Source organism: Macrotis lagotis, chromosome 7, assembly GCF_037893015.1.
Source record: "Macrotis lagotis isolate mMagLag1 chromosome 7, bilby.v1.9.chrom.fasta, whole genome shotgun sequence".
NCBI lineage: Eukaryota > Metazoa > Chordata > Mammalia > Peramelemorphia > Peramelidae > Macrotis > Macrotis lagotis.
Window position 1 is genome coordinate 183,999,034 of NC_133664.1, and position 16,337 is coordinate 184,015,370.

Genomic DNA, 16,337 nt, shown 5'->3' on the forward strand with positions numbered 1-16,337 from the left:
CTGGAGTCAGGAGTACCTGAGTTCAAATGTGGCCTCAGACACTTAATAATTACCTAGCTGTGTGGCCTTGGGCAAGTCACTTAACCCCGTATGCCTTGCAAAAAAAAAATCTAAAAAATCCTCAAACTATCTTTGCATGTATACGGAGGGAAATAAAAAGGTGAACCTACAGGAAATGTTTTGACCTAGAAGGGCCTCAAGAATATGTAAAACTGGGACAGCTAGGTGACACAAGTCACTTAACCTTGATTGCTCCCCACTTAACCCCATTTGCCTTGCCAAAAAACCCCCCATAAAAAAACAAAATAAAACAAAACAAAACAAAACAAAACAAAAAGAACAACTAGGGTGGCTTGCTGGTGCAGTGGATAGAGCACCAGCCCTGGAGTCAGGGAGTACCTGAGTTCAAATCCGGTCTCAGACACTTAATAATGACCTAGCTGTGTGGCCTTGGGCAAGTCACTTAACCACATTGCCTTGCAAAAAACTAGGAAAAAAAAAAGAACAACTAGCAAATAGCCTCAGCCCAAGATGCTGATGTGCAGTCTTTTCCCTAGGAACATCTGAAAAAAGGCTCACCAAATACAAGTTGCCCTTTCAGCATAAAGTGTGCTTCTGGGTATCATTGTGCCTAGGCTTTTGTCCATGGAACCAAAGTCTTGGTTTCTGTTTAATGGATTATGGTGAATAGAAGTAGAATAACCATGATGTCATGGTACCAAACTAAAGGGAAACAGGAAGAACAGCTTAACAAGGGGAATTCTGAAGCAAGTTTCAATCTTAGCACAATATACACAAAAAATAAAAACTCAAAATATAAAAACAACTATTTTTAAGGATTCATTTTGGCTGTGTGCATTCAGAAGGACATTCACATTCAAGCATGATCTTTCATTTCATTTAAGTTAATAAAACTTGTGAACTAAAACTTTTGAATTGTTGTTTTGTTTTGGGGTTTGAGGTTTTGGGTTTTGGTTGGTTTTTTTGTTTTTTTTTTTGGTTACAGGAATGTCCTCACATCAAAACAAATGGCAAGACAGAGAATGAAAGCTGGGCTGCATACATTGAAGCTCAAATTACATCCAAACCTTATACTTCAAGGGAAATGCTAACCTTCTCCCCTCTCTCCACCTCCTAAAAAAAAAAAGGCAACATTAAGGAATAAAACCAGAGCTTATTAACTTTAAATGAAAAGATCCCCACCCTTTACTCCTTCATTGTCTACAATTTCTTGCCAGAAGCAAGAAATCAGGAAGCCAAAAAGAATGTTTTTTATACCAAAAGGCGGAGGGGTCAGAGTGACCAGAACTACCAATGAATGAACAAGGAAACAAAAAGGCAAGTGGTATGAGGTGGTGTGACATGCTAGTAAAGGAAAGGGGAGGAGCAGGCTTTTGGAGAAACTGTGGAAGCAATTTGAAAACATAAATCACTTAGCTGTCCAAATATAAAAAATTTAACCATCTTGAAGACTAACTTCACAAATTGGGGGGTGGGTAGGTGGGGGGGAACAGAAAGTTTAGAGAGGAGAATTCAGAGAGCATAATTGTAAAATTGTAGTTTAATACAAGAGAGTAGGAGACAATTATAAAATTCACATAGAAACATTTTAGATAATATTTGTAAAGCACTTAACACAGTGTCTGGCAAATAGTAGGCACCATATATATGCTGGCTATTAAGATTTTTCACCTGTAAATGTATACTTCACTTTTAGCATACAACAAAAAGCAGTATTAGGAACTAATAGTTGTGGAAGATAATCATTTCTTTTTCTTCTATTGCTTAAAGGGAAAAGAAAGAAGATATGTACACTCTTTAAATCTACCTACTCATTTCAATTTTTTTACTCTTTTTAAATTTTATGTTGTTAATATATTTACTCTTTACCTTTAAATAAAGCCCAGTGGATGAAACCAATCAAATTTATTAGCTCATAGAATAGGATTAGTTCTATTCTTAGCAAAAGTCAAGCATCTTTAAATGACATCACTAGGCTTATTTAATATTTGAGAAGCTATGGGTTTCTTTTAGCTATTTCAGGGTCATTTATTACTCTCCCTAGGGGTTGACTGACCATCATGTGACTCTGGAGAAAACTATTCACAACCAGAAGCAGACACAGTTATATGACTCACTGTTCATCCTAAATGCTGTGCCAACCGTCTGACTTTAAAAACCATGAGAAATCTTCAGAAAATTATCCATGTCCATCAGGACATAAAATATTTGTCTTACAATTCAAACAAAGTAACATATACTGAGTTCTATACTGAATAGCATGTCTTATCCTATCTTATTATGCTACTTTAGAATGTCCAGATTTATTTAAAAAGCAGGTGATAAAAGAGAGACAGACACTTCCAGATATATAATAAAAATTGAATATTTTCAGTGTCAAAGCACAAAGACAAACTTTTCTACAAATTTGGTCTATGATTGAACTCTATTCAGCTTTTCCTAGTCAGTTCACTGGAGAATTTCAAACTTCAAATTTAGTTTAACTAATAGTAAAGGAGGTTGAGAAGTAAAGTGTAATTTCTAAAAATAGAAAGTTACTTTCTATTTGATAGTGAAGACCACAGTTTGATTGATGAAACTCTTAAGAGTTTGCTCCTGTATTTCATTATTTGACTTTCAAGAACCATGAAACCATCATCAAAGTGGTTTCCATTCCTATAACTTAAGAAAGGAGTCATTTAATACAGTGCACAATTAGTTCTAGTGGTGACAGTGACACTTTTTTTCCTAGAAATCAATAGAGGTACACTGACAGAAGGCAGAATTTCAGGGAGAAATCAAAATAGCTAAACTGAAAATTATAGAAGTAATTTTTAACAGGCAGGAATAGAAGTAGCATGGCCTAATAGAGAACCAGGATAGTGTGGTAAAGCCCAATGTTTTTTGATTGAACACAACCATCAATAAAAAAAATGTGGGAGGGCACATCTGGTGATATTTATATTTACTTATAAATAAGCATGTAGTGCTACATTAAATATATTTATTATAAAACATATAAATTGAAATCTAAAGGGGAAGAAATAAATATAAGCAATATTTTTTAAAGTATTTTCTTTTATTTATTAATGTAAACAAACATTTTGTTTTTACTAAAAATTATGAATGGAGGGACAGGGTAGGAGGTGTAGTAGTTAGAGATATAAACTCTAAGCTGAGAAAATCTGAGTTCAGGTCCTACCTGAAGGTATACTGGCTGTGGGGCAACTAGGTAGAGCTAGAGCACCAGCCTTGGAGTCAGGAGGACCTGAGTTCAAATCTAGCCTCAGATACTTATTGATTGCCTAGCTGTGTGACTTTGGGCAAGTCACTTAACCCCATTGTCTCAAATAAAATTTAAAAAAAAGATATAATGTCTGTGTGACCCAATTTAACCTCTTTATGTATTAGACAACTTTCTAAGATTTTAACGTACAGAGAAAGTCGCATAACCACTATTGGAAGAAAAAGTTATCTTACTGGGAAGTTCTCTATACCCATAGTATCCCAAGATCTTTTCAGTACATAGGAGAGGTCATAATTATTTTTACACTAATATTAACAAAATTATTTTTAAAAACCATTTTTATATTTTATATTTTGACTATCTAATACAGAAAATTTCAATAGATATAAATTTACATAAAGAAAAGCTTTTAGGGGTATCCTCAATAAATGGTAAGAGTTACAAAAGAGGTCTGAGACCAAAAAGTTTGAAATTGAAATCTTGTAACAATAAAATCACAGGTTCAGGTTCTATACCTAAAAACAAGTATAATTATATTTTTAGGGGAAAGCAATATGATTGAACTTTCTTACTTAAAAAAATCATATGTATAATCTGGGGAATAGAATGGACTTCTAAATAATAATTAATTAATTATTCAGATAATTTGCTCAATGTAGCTTGTCAAATGAGTAATTTTAAAAAAAATTGTAATCAAAAGATATACATAACAATCAAATAACAGGTTTCCAGTAGGAATCTTATTTCTCTGTGTACATATGTTCATTGCAAATAATACAAAACAACAAATGAAAGTAAACTGTCTCTGATTTCAACTAGTTAAGTTCCTATAATCAATAAACATTTATTAAGCAGCTACAATGCCAGAAATTATGCTAAGTACCACCAGCAGAATAGCACGGAATCAGAATCATACTGATGACTGAATGATAATGGTTCTGCTAAATGGATGGTATGATATCTTAATTTCCTAGCATATTTGAATATTTTAGTTGTATTTTTGTATGACTATGAAAAGCAGCAAAAAGGTCCATTTGACTAGAGCACAAAATGAAGGAAGGGGAGTGATGTATATAATAAAGCTGATAAGGTAAACTGGGGCTGGCTAGGCAGGTATTTAAATGCCAAAGAGAGGAATTTAGTTTTGATCCAAAAGTAAACAAGAAGCAGATAGGTTACAGAGTAAAAGGGGCGTGCTATGGTCAGATTTGACCTTTTAGAAAATCACCTTGGCTTCTGTGGAGAGATAAGGAAAAGAGATTAATTCGAAGGTCATCAAATTAGGTTAGTAAGAACTAAAGAAGTGCTAAACAAGAAAGGCTGTGTAAATAGGAAGAAAGGGACAGAGGTGAAAGATGAGAGAAGAGAACACAAGCTCCAGTAACTCTGGATGAAGAAGAAAGGATAGCTAAGAGTGGCACTGTTAAAATGGAGAGATACCTTTTGAACTGGTTTAGGAGACAAGAGGATTGTTCTTAGAAACAGATGACCTCTACTGAAGTCCTTGACTGCCTATGTGATAAGCCCTCATTGTCTTGGACAATTTTCTAAGATTCTAAATTCTTGAGATATTCCAAAGGAATTCCCTAGGCAGATTAAATCACAAAGTCTGACAAAAATAAGAAAAAAAGTTTAAATTGATCACCTTATTAATTAATTTATTCATCATCTATAGTCTGGTGCATTGAAAAAAAATGGCTGTATTTCAGAGCCAGAGGGCTAAAGATTAAAATTCCATCTTTACCACTTATTCAAAAATCATTTATTAAACAACTACAATGAATCAAATACTATGCTAGAACCTAGGGAAACAAATTCAAATGCTATGGGGAGAAACAATATGTAAAAATACTAACAGCTGGGAGAATCCAAAAAGACCTCATGTAGGAAGTTAGAGATTCTAGCTTCCTTCAAGAGACAGGAAGTATGAAGAAAGTATAAGCATTTCAGTCATCAGAGACAGTCATGGAGATGAGAGATGGAATGTCTAATGCCAGGAACAGCAAATAAATCTGAATTTTAAGTGTATCAGTGGAGATTATTCATCCCACTTATTGATATTGAAATTTAGGCCTAGAGCCAGATGGGGAAGAACTTTAAATGCCAAATAGAGGCAGTTATATTTTATCCTGGAGAGAATGGAAGCCACTGGATCAGGAAATTGATACAATCTTAAACTTATGGTTTAAGAAAATTACATTGGCAGGTTCATGGAGAAAAGAATGAAGTAGAAGACTTTAGACAGGAAGAACATTTTTCAAATAGCCCAGATCAGCGGTGATAAAGAGTCTGAACTAGGTGGTGAGAGAGAAAGGAACAGATGTTAGAGATGTTGTAGCAGGAAAAATGACATTTTGGGGCAACCAATTTGACATGCAAGATGATACTTTTTTTTTTTTTTTTTTTTTTTTTTTTTTTTTTAGTTTTTGCAAGGCAATGGGGTTAAGTGGCTTGCCCAAGGCCACACAGCTAGGGGTAATTATTAAGTGTCTGAGGCCACATTTGAACTCAGGTACTCCTGATTCCAGGGCTGGTGCTCTATCCACTGTGCCACCTAGCCGCCCCTAAGATGATACCATTTTGGTAAACCTGGGTGACTAAAAGACTAGGAGTACCCTGGACAGCTAAATAAGGGAGGTTGGAAGCGTGGTATGTTTGAGGAAAAATAGAGTAAGTTCGGTACCAGCAGGACATTCAGTTGATGGTATCAAACTAAAACCCAGAGAGAATGGGGTTAAATACACAGATGTAGGAGTCATTTGCATAGAGACAATAATTGAATTCACTATAGCTGACAAGATCATGAAGAATTTGTAGAGAAGAAGAAGGAGCCCTGTAAAAATTTTGAGAACATCCAAAGTTAAGGGGCAGGATTTGGATGATGACCCAGCAAAGGATACTAAGAACCAGAGGATGGACAGAAGAGAGTAGAGTTGCAAAAACCCCAAAAGGAAAAATATCCAGGAAGAGAGGAAAGTTAACCCTCAAGGATTAGGATAGTCAAATGCTACAAAGAAATCAGGAAAAATATGAGAACTGAGAAAAAGTCACTGAATTTGGCAATTAGGAAAACAATGTTATATTTATTTATTTAAGAAATGATACATGAGAAAATTCAGAGAAACATGAATTTTTTGAATTAATACAGAATGAAATAAGTAAAACCAGAAAAACAGTAAGCAAACAACAATCTTAATTAGAAAGGGCACTAAAATAAAATTGAATGACACAAAACTATAATGGCCAGAGGAGATTGAAAAAAAAAATCTCTAGTTCAGTGCAGTTCATCTATCATCAAAAGCAACTGATGTGTTGGTTTTGTTGAACTTCCTTCTTTTTGTTTTTAAATCTTTGTTAAATGAGATGGCTTGCTGGGTTAGGGAGGGGGCAGGGATATATTTGAAAACAAATGTGGTACAATAAAAGTTATCAGTAAAATAAAAAAAGATTTATATGATCTTTGGAGAAAGTAATTTCAGTTGAATGAAAAGAGGCTAAGACAAACTGCAGGGATGAAAAAAAGTTAAGGCAATGAATACAGAAAGTTTATTGGGCTTTTATTAGGAGTTTGATTGTCAGAGTGAGGTGAAGTTATCAAATGATAGCTTTAGGGATTGATAGGATAAAGTGAGGGATTTAAAATTTTATTTATTTTATTTTAATTTTTAGAATAAAGCAAGCATTCCCATAACATATTAAATTAAAAAATATGATTGCACATGAAATTGAAAAACTATTATATATTTTCTTTCCTTTTAAATATAATAAAGTTATTGTTTCCAATTTTTTTAATTCCCCCCCAAAAACAATAAAGTTATTTTGGAAATGTAGGAGTAGGGGAAAGAGCCAAAAGAGAGGAAGGAATTGAAGGTGATAATGAGAGGGACTGAACACAGTATATCAGAGAAGAGAAAAGGGGATAAGATGAAAGGTACAGGCAGAAAAACTGATCTTGGATGGGACATCTTCAACAGAGATTAAAAACCTTTATTAGTTTCCTCATGGATAACAAGATGACCTCTAAGGTTCCTTCCAACTTCAATGATCCTATTTTTCACAAGACATCAACTTAATCTCCAACAAAAACCTTATAGTTCAATTAACTTCCCCTAGAAAATGGCAATTTACTCCTACATTGTTTAGTTAAACAACTAAAGTCAGTGAGTTTCTAAATACAAAGAAAGAGAACTATTCTTCTTTTTCTCATTGATCTTTTGGAACCAAAAAGGGAACAGAAATACTACCTCTGCTGGCTTGTGTACACAATATTTATTCCAAAGGATAGGTACTAGAACTAATTTCAATGTCACAGGGAACTTCTTATACCAATGCCAGCTGGCACTTTTTGAAAATTTATAGCTTTAAATAATTGTCTGGAACAATGGTTTTAAAAACAAGGGTCACAAAACTACTCATAGAGCCCTGAAGACTGCATCCTGACTGAGAAGCATTTCAACCAACCAATCAATTAATTAATTAATTAGTTTTGTTAAATATTTCCCAATTACATTTTGATCTGGTTCTGCATGTTTGACACATCTAGTCTAGAACCCTGAGAGACTGTCAGTCAGTTAATAAATATTTATTAAATTCTTACTATGTACTAGGCACTAGAATAAGAGCTGGGAATACAAAAAAAAAAGACAAAAAAGATAGTCCCTGCTCTTAAGAAACTCACAGTCTAAAGAGGGAAATAACATATTAAAACTATATACAAATAAGATAAAATTGGAGATAATGATTTTCACACCTGACTAAGGTCACACACCAAAATGTGTCTAAAGCTAGACTTGAACCAGGGTTATCTCCACTTTGGAGTCAGTTCTTATTCCGGTCTTTAACTATAGCCAATGACTCACTTGAAATTACATAGTTCTTAGACTCCAAATAGATTTAAGAGGTCAATTACTACCTCTTCCTATCTAAATTTTACCCAAATCACCTCAGATTGATCATTTGTAGACCTGGAAGTCTTCTAACCTAGCCCCTAAATTTAAGTGACCTGCCCAAGATTTTACTTTGACCTTGTATTTAAAAAGATATTCAAGGAGTTTCAAGACCTAATTGGGCAAGACTTACAGATAAACAGTTTTAAAATATTTATTGCCAGTCCAGTGAAAAGAATTTTTGAGAAAAAAGGAAAATTAATGAATTCTAAATGCCAATCAGAGATCCTGAAAGAAGATGCTCTTAAGGAGTCACATTCAGGATTGAGGCCACCATCCCACAGTGGTGTCATAAGAGTCCAGAAATAGCCATGACAGTCTACGAAAGTTCCTCTGGCACTGTTTCTGGGTAGAAGCAAATGCATGCCTTTTATCTGCCTGGCTGCTTTACAGTCAGAAAGTTCTCCTTACATCTAACCTAAATCTCTCATGCTGAAATTTAAACCCATTTCTTTCTTTTTTCCATATATATACATATATATAGTGGAGATTACTTTAAGGGGAAAAAGAAATTAATGCTCAAGTTCTCATACCAGTCAAGGAAGAAACAAGAACTTGTCTTTGACCTTGTTCCTCTTGAATGAATAATTACCTTTTGGGATCATTTTCATTGAGGAGAAGCAGCACTTCTTTCTATAAATAAAACCATGAGATGGATCTACAAATAAATGTGGCCTTCTGCTGCCTCTATGAATTGTGAATAAAATGAGTTGTGAAAAGAACACAAATAAAATTAATAACCTCATATTTGACAGGTGTAAAGACTTAAAATTCTGGGATAAGAATTCATTATTTGATAAAAAAAAAATTGCTGGGAAAACTGGAAAGCAGTATGACAGAAACTGGGAATAGACACAATATCTTGCACCATTTACCAAGACAAGGTAAAAATATTGCCCAATCTAGATATAAAGAGAGAGATTACAAGAATATTAGAAGAACATGCTATTTATCAGACTTATGGATAGGTGAACAATTTATGAATAAACAAGAGAGTAAATTTAGGTAAAAATGTATAATTTTGATTACATTAAAAGTTTTTGTACAAATAAAACAAATGTAGCCAAGATCAAAAGGAAAGCAGAAAATTGGGGGGGGGGGGATTTTAATAGACAGCTACTACAGTACCTCCAAAGAGGGTTTTATTTGATTTTGATTACATGTTAAGGTACAGCATGTCACTGTACAGAAAAGACATGGCTAATAAACCATCTCTATGAGTTAAGTCATATTTTCTCATCTACTTCCATGACAAAATTGAAAGTTTACTCAAACAAGAAAAAAATTTCACCAAACTATAATGAAAATTATGAGTGCAGCAAATGTTTGAAATTGCAGAGAAGGAAATTAATATTACTCAAAGGAAGGTCAAGTACAAATGCTGTTCTGAAACCTAAGATATACCTGGTCTTATACTGAATAAAAAGCTTAGAGTACTTTTGTGACAAGGTAAATATAACTTATGTGATCTTCTATTATCATTTGGCTATTTAATATGATCTTATTTGGGTTTGCTAGAGGCCTAATTGCATTGTCTAGTACCTTTTTTTTTTGCAAAAGTTGGTATATATGGGGTTAAAGGATAACAACAACCATAAATTTATTTTTATAGTACCCTTTCCTTCTGCAAAGTAGATGGTGGCTGTTCAGTTGTTTTTGATTCTACATGACTCCTGTGGACTTTGTCCAAGGAATTTTCTTGGCAAACATACTGGAGTGGTTAGCCATTTTCTCCATTGTGCCCCCATTTTTCAGATGAGGAACTGAAGCAATAGGGGGTTAAATGACTTGCCCAGAAAACCAGCAGAACATTGTACACCTTAATATCAATTTTGTGTGAAGATCAACTATGATAGACCTAACTCTTCTTAACAATTCAACTGATCAAGGACAATTCTAAAAGATTTGTGATGAAAAATGTCATCTATATCCAGAGGGAAAAAACTATGGATTCTGATTGAAGACTAAACTATATTATTTTCATTTTTCAAATTTGTTTTATGTTTTTCCCCCTTTACTTTTTTCTTTTAGGTTTTTTTGCAAGGCAAATGGGGTTAAGTGGCTTGCCCAGGGCCACACAGCTAGGTAATTATTAAGTGTCTGAGGCTAGATTTGAACTTAGGTACTCCTGACTCCAGGGCTGGTGCTCTATCCACTGCGCCACCTAGCCGCCCCTCCCCTTTACTTTTGATTCTTCTTTCACAACATGCCTAATATGGAAATATGTTTGTATTTTCTATCTATATCAGATATATATTGGTGTAGGGAGGGGGGTGGGAAAAGAGGGAGGTAGAAAAAATGTGGAACTCAAAAACTTACAAAAGGATAAATGTTGAAAACTTTCTTTGCATGTAATAAGAAAAAATAAAATAACATTTGAAAGCAAAAAGGAAAAATGTGTCCAGGTTTATATCATTTGCAAGTTTAAACTCAGATCTGATCGACTCCAGGCTTGGTGTTCTATCCACTGCACTACCTAACTGCAAAGTAAGCACTGCTTACCTAATTTTCCTAATTTTACAAATGATAAAAGTAAATCTCAGAGGTAAGATAGTATATCCAAGGTCACACAGCAATTGTCAAAGCCAGAATTTGAACCCAGTTTTTCTGATTCCAAGATCAATGTCCAAATTATTTTTTCTAGTAATGATTCCTGCATAAAAGATTTCCTGTTGGGGCAGCGAGGTGGGTAGTGGATAGAGCACCGGCCCTGGAGTCAGGAGTACCCGGTTCAAATCCAGTCTCAGACAATAATTACCTAGCTGTGTGGCCTTGAGCAAGCCACTTAACCCCATTTGCCTTGCAAAAACCTAAAAAAAAAAAAAGATTTCCTGTCTTAGATATTCTAGGTTTGAACTTCAATTTATATATGAAGAATTCCTTCTAATACACCCTAGAGAATGGTCATCCACCTTTTTCCTGATGGCTCCCAGAAAAAAAAACAAGCCATATAAGAGAGTGCATATTTCACTTCTGTATGGCTCTAATTGTTGGGAAGTTTTCTTTACACCAAACCACAAAACGTTTTCTACAACTTCTACCTCATTACTGAGGTCCTGCCCTCTTGGTCTAAAACTGGACAAGACTAATTCCTCTCCCAAACGTTGTCATCAAATACCTAAAGATTAGTATTATATAGCTTCTTCAGTCTAAATAGCCTTTCTTCAAATAGAATTTAAATCCATATGGTATGATATAGAAGCCCTGCACTATCACAATAACCTTTCTTTTGATGTTTTCCCATCTTATGAATGTCATTCCTACACATAGCACCAGAACTGAAAATAACATTCCAGATATGGTCTGAACAGATCTGAGCTTTCTAGAACTATCATTTCCCTTATTTTGTTTTTTTTTAATTTTTATATTATTTTTTCAAATACATTTTATGAAAGTTTTTCAGCACTCATCCACTTGCATGTTTATAAGTTATATAATTTTCTACTACCTTGTCTTCCCACCACCCTCCCCTCAGGGACAAATAGTCTAGTAAAAGTTGTACACATTCATTTGTATCATTTCCCTTATTACATACATTAATGCCTCTCAATGCACCTTAATATCAAGTTAGCTCCTTTCAATGGCAAGGGCAGGAGGAATTAGAAAAGTGTTAAGAGAGGGCAGCTAGATTGCACAGTGGAGAGAGCACCAGTCAGAAAGACCTGAATTCCAATTAGACCTCAATCCCATTGCCTTGCAAAAAAAAGAAGGTAAGGAAGTTAGGGATTGGAAAAGGAGGGGAGAGGCATGGTGGAATGAATGATCTCCTCCTTCCACTCTGTCCACTGACCTCTCTGACTATCATAAAATCGAAACTAAACTCTCACCTTCTACAAAAAACTTCCCTATACCTCCCAATGGCTAAACAAGTTACAGTATATGAATGCTAATGGAGAATTATTGTTCTATAAGAAACCATGAATGGTTTGACTCTAGAGAAGCATGGAAAAAATTACAGGAACTTATGCTGAGTGACCAGAGTAGAACTCCTTCTCAACAGTTCAGAGAGCTAGGACAACCCCTGGAACGCCTGTTATGGACAACACCATCCACATCTCAATGGAAAAAAGAACCACCACCCACCCCAAAAGAACCACAGAATCTAAATGAACATTATATTCACTTTTAAAAATTTCTCATGCTTTCCTTTTCTATTCAATGGCTTTCTTTTCCCTTAATTTTACTTAATTCCTCATATACAAAATGTCTAATATGTACACTTGTTAAATACTTGTATAACATTCACTAGACTGCCACTGAGGGGAGGGGGGGAGAAAGGAGGCTGGAAGAAATTTGTGTAACTTAAAAATATGCAAGTGAATGAATTTTGAAAAACTTTCATGACATGTCATTGGGCAGGGGAAAAAAGCTTCCCCAGCCCCTCTTAATTTCTGTGCTTTCCCCCACTATTTATCCTAAATGTGGCTTGCTTTATATGTATTTGTTTGCATGCTGTCTCCTCCTTTAGGTCATAAACTCCCCAATGGCAGGGGCTGTCTTTTGACTCTTTTTGCATCTCTAGAGCCTAATTAGCAGTGCCTTGACACAAGGTAGGCACTTAATGTTTCTTGATTGATTGATTCAAGTAAAATTCTTTTCTGTTAAACTTTAAATATGGAAATTACTTGTTTAATTTTGTGTTTGGCAAATTCAAAACTTGTTCTTAATCAAGACACCATATTTCACTGCTGACCCTTATAGAACTTGCAGACCACTAAAATCCCCAGATCTTCATCTTTGTACTGTTGTTAATTTTTTTTCAACAATTAGGGTTTGTATTTGTCCCTCCTATTGATTCATTCATTCAACAAGAATTTAGTATGCAACCTTTATCCAAAGCACTGTATTAGGTTTTAGGGATTTAAAGAGAAGATCAAACATTCCCTACCCTCAAGGAGTACATATATAATACTTGGGTATACAACACTTATACAGATCAGAAAATACAAGCTATTTCGAGGAGAAAAAACAACCCTGGAAAAGTCAAAGAAAGACTTTCCATAAGAGGTAGGTCCTGTGTGGAGCTTTGAAAGAAGCCAAATGGTTCCAAAAGGCTGAGATGGCATGTGAATTCTATACATGTGGGAGAGGATGTGAAATGCTCATGAGACCTAGTTCTTGGATAAGGAGAACCAGGAAGCTCCCATCCTTCACCCCCCATATTAGAATGTGTACTCTTGAGGGTAGGGACTGTTATTGCCTTTCTTTGTATCACTAGCACTTAGCACTGCATTGGTATGAAGTACATACTTAACAAATGCTTGTTGACTATTTATCCAAGAGTCAAAAAGGGAGCCAATGGAACTTTTTAAATGATAGTCACACATGTGCTTTTAAAAAAACTGTGCTAGCTTCTTGAAAGAGGAGAGAAATTGTAAGTATTGAAAGTAAATAGAAGGCTATTGCAATAGTTCAGGTAAGAGAACTTGGGTAGTGGCTCTGTGAATGCAAAAATTCTAGCTAAAAATGCTAAAAATTGTAAATATTCCCCTCAAACTGAAACCTGTCCAGATTTCTCTGCTGTAATCTATCATGCTACTGTCCCTCTTATGTTTTATCTAAGCCCTACACACAGCCAAACACAGTAGTTACCAGCCACACCAACAGCTTTTAATTAATAATAAGAGCTAGCATTTTATATAGGACTTAAAAATTTTTATAAAGCACTTTATAAAATATGATTTCATTTCATCATCACAAAAATCTTGGGATATAGTTACTCTTAACCTCATTTTACAGGTGAGGAAACTGGCAGATGGCATTAATATTATTTGCCTAGTTTCACACAATTAGTAAGGATTTGGGGTCAAATTTGAACTTGGATTTTCCAAACTACAGGACAAGTGCTGAATTCACTGCAGTATCTAGTTCTTGTCCACAAGAATGACATATTCTTATCAATACAGTGATCCAAGACAATTCCAAAAGACTCCGAATGAAAACATGCTCTCCACCTTCAGAAAGACATAGGAATTCTGAGTGCAAATTGAAGTGCAAAATTATATGGAGGGCATATCACATATATAATTGGAATAATATTGCTTGCTTTCTCAGTCCGTGGATGAGGGAGTAACAAAGAGGAATGAGAGGGAGGGAGAAAATTTGGAACTCAAAATTTAAAAAGAAAAGAATAAGAATAAATAAATTGCAAATTTTTAAAAAATAAATAAAAAGAAAATCAGGTTAAATTGGCATAAACTATTTGTGATAACATGTTGCTGCTTCTAGGATTACTTTTTTTCTAGATATTCATCCAGCAATCATCTAGACTTTTTTTCAGAAGCCTAAAAAAATCAAGTGCACTCATCTTCAGCTTGTAAACTTCACTCTTTTTTTTTTTGATTTGGAAAACATTTGCTCCTCTCCTAGCTAGTGGTACTGTTACCACTCTCCCTGATCCTTTAAAGAAAAGCTGACAAGGACTTAGGGAAGCTAGGTGGTGCAGTAGATACAGGACTGGACTTGGAATCAGGAAGACTCAACTTCATGAATTCAAATCCAGCCTCAGATATTTAAATACTAAGCAAATCTCCTAACCCAAAATGAGTTAGAGAAGGAAATGGAAAACTATTACAGTATCCTAGCCTAGAAAAGCCCAAATGGTGTCATGGAAAGTCAGACATAACTGAACAACAAATGACAAAGACTTAACAACCATATCAAGGTACAGAAAGAACCCTGGGATATGATTTACTTGCGCTTAACTAGAGGACTTCTATTCTTATTTATCCTACAGTATAGCATAATGAATTGAGAGCCAATCAAACCAGTTTCAGTTCCTATCCTTATAAGCATCCTATTAAGAATTTGGGGGCAGGGTGATCATATTTTTTCCTGGTCCAAAGATCATTATTAGTAGGGGAAAAAAAATCAAAGATTTGAACTCTACAGCAGATGTTACTGTACAGCAGTTCTTATCCTTTTCATTCTCCTCTTTTCCCACTATAACTAAAAAACCAAAACTTATTATTTCTTCCTAAGTCTCAGCTCATTTTGAGATTTCGGGATTCTACCTCTATTCCTACTGAACTTTCATGCTTTGTGCTCATTCTTCTCTACCTGTATTTGTTTATTTATTAACCTTGGGAGTTCCCTGAGCATTCATCAGTTTGTTTAAAGAAACAGTCTTTTTTTCTCTTTGAGTCTTCAGAATTTCATTCTTGAGTGCTTTTTATTCCTCCTGAACTGACTTCCCCTATAGAATTTCACCTGTCCTATCTCTGAACACTTTGAAATTTATTTGCTCACCAAAAATCTAGAATATATGTTAAACTGTGCTGTTTCCTCACTTTTTCTAGGAGGGCAATGCATTGATATCTGTAAATGGTTGGAAAATTATTTAAAACCAGTATCACTATCAGTAATTAACACATCAAGCAAGCTACAAAAGAAATCATTTAAAATCATCTATACAAGAATCTTACTCAAAATATCCTGATTTATTAAAAAGATAAAGGATTTTTCATATCTAAGTTTGTAAACTTTGCAAAGCATTGCTAGATCAACTTGGTTGAGACCATTAACAAGTTAAGAATTATCCTGTTTTTAAAAAAATTAAATTAGACACCAGAAGTCATCATTTCATTTTTCTTTATGAGAAACTATAAAAAATTATCTCCTTCAAATTGGGAGAAAAAAAACTCAGGGGGTTTTATGTTCTCTGTGGCAAGATGCCTCATGCAACTGTCTCTTCTACAAGATGAAAGGAAAGTATTAGGGGTAAGGGATAGGAAAGATATATTCTTTTCCTTTCTAGCACTTCAGTTCAGAATACAGACATGGAGAGACCATGAATTCTCTGAGGTGTTGGAAGCAACATAAAGGCATTCCAAAACCAAAATACTCAAGACAATATGGAAAATAGTGGCAGTTAAAGGAGAGGCAAAGAAAAGCTCAACTCTTCAATAGCTCCTGAAAAGGAATTCCTGAAGAAAGGTTTTAAATTACCAACTAGAATACTAATTCAATTTAGGAATTAGGTTGATGGCTAACTCTTGAGTCACCTCAAGAGTCATAGCATTATAGTATAAAAACAAAAAAAATGAAACCCTAATATATATTAATGACATTGAGTAATCAAGAAACTGATAATAATTTAACTATGCTATTTATAATACTAGTAAAACACAACTTTTTTTCCCCCA

At 34.5% G+C, this 16,337-nt stretch overlaps 1 protein-coding gene across 2 annotated transcripts in view; it reads right to left on the bottom strand.

Annotated features, from left to right (window-relative positions):
• The window catches only part of STK38L (serine/threonine kinase 38 like), a 116,915-nt gene that overhangs the window by 51,771 nt on the left and 48,807 nt on the right, over positions 1–16,337 (bottom strand). The window contains exon 1 of one of the 2 annotated variants that reach the window (XM_074194194.1): positions 4,688–6,331. The exons of the other annotated variant lie outside the window; for it this stretch is intronic. The gene's annotated coding sequence lies outside the window, so the exon portion shown is untranslated. Of the gene's footprint in view, positions 1–4,687; positions 6,332–16,337 lie in introns of those variants that run through there. 2 annotated transcript variants of the gene reach the window in all.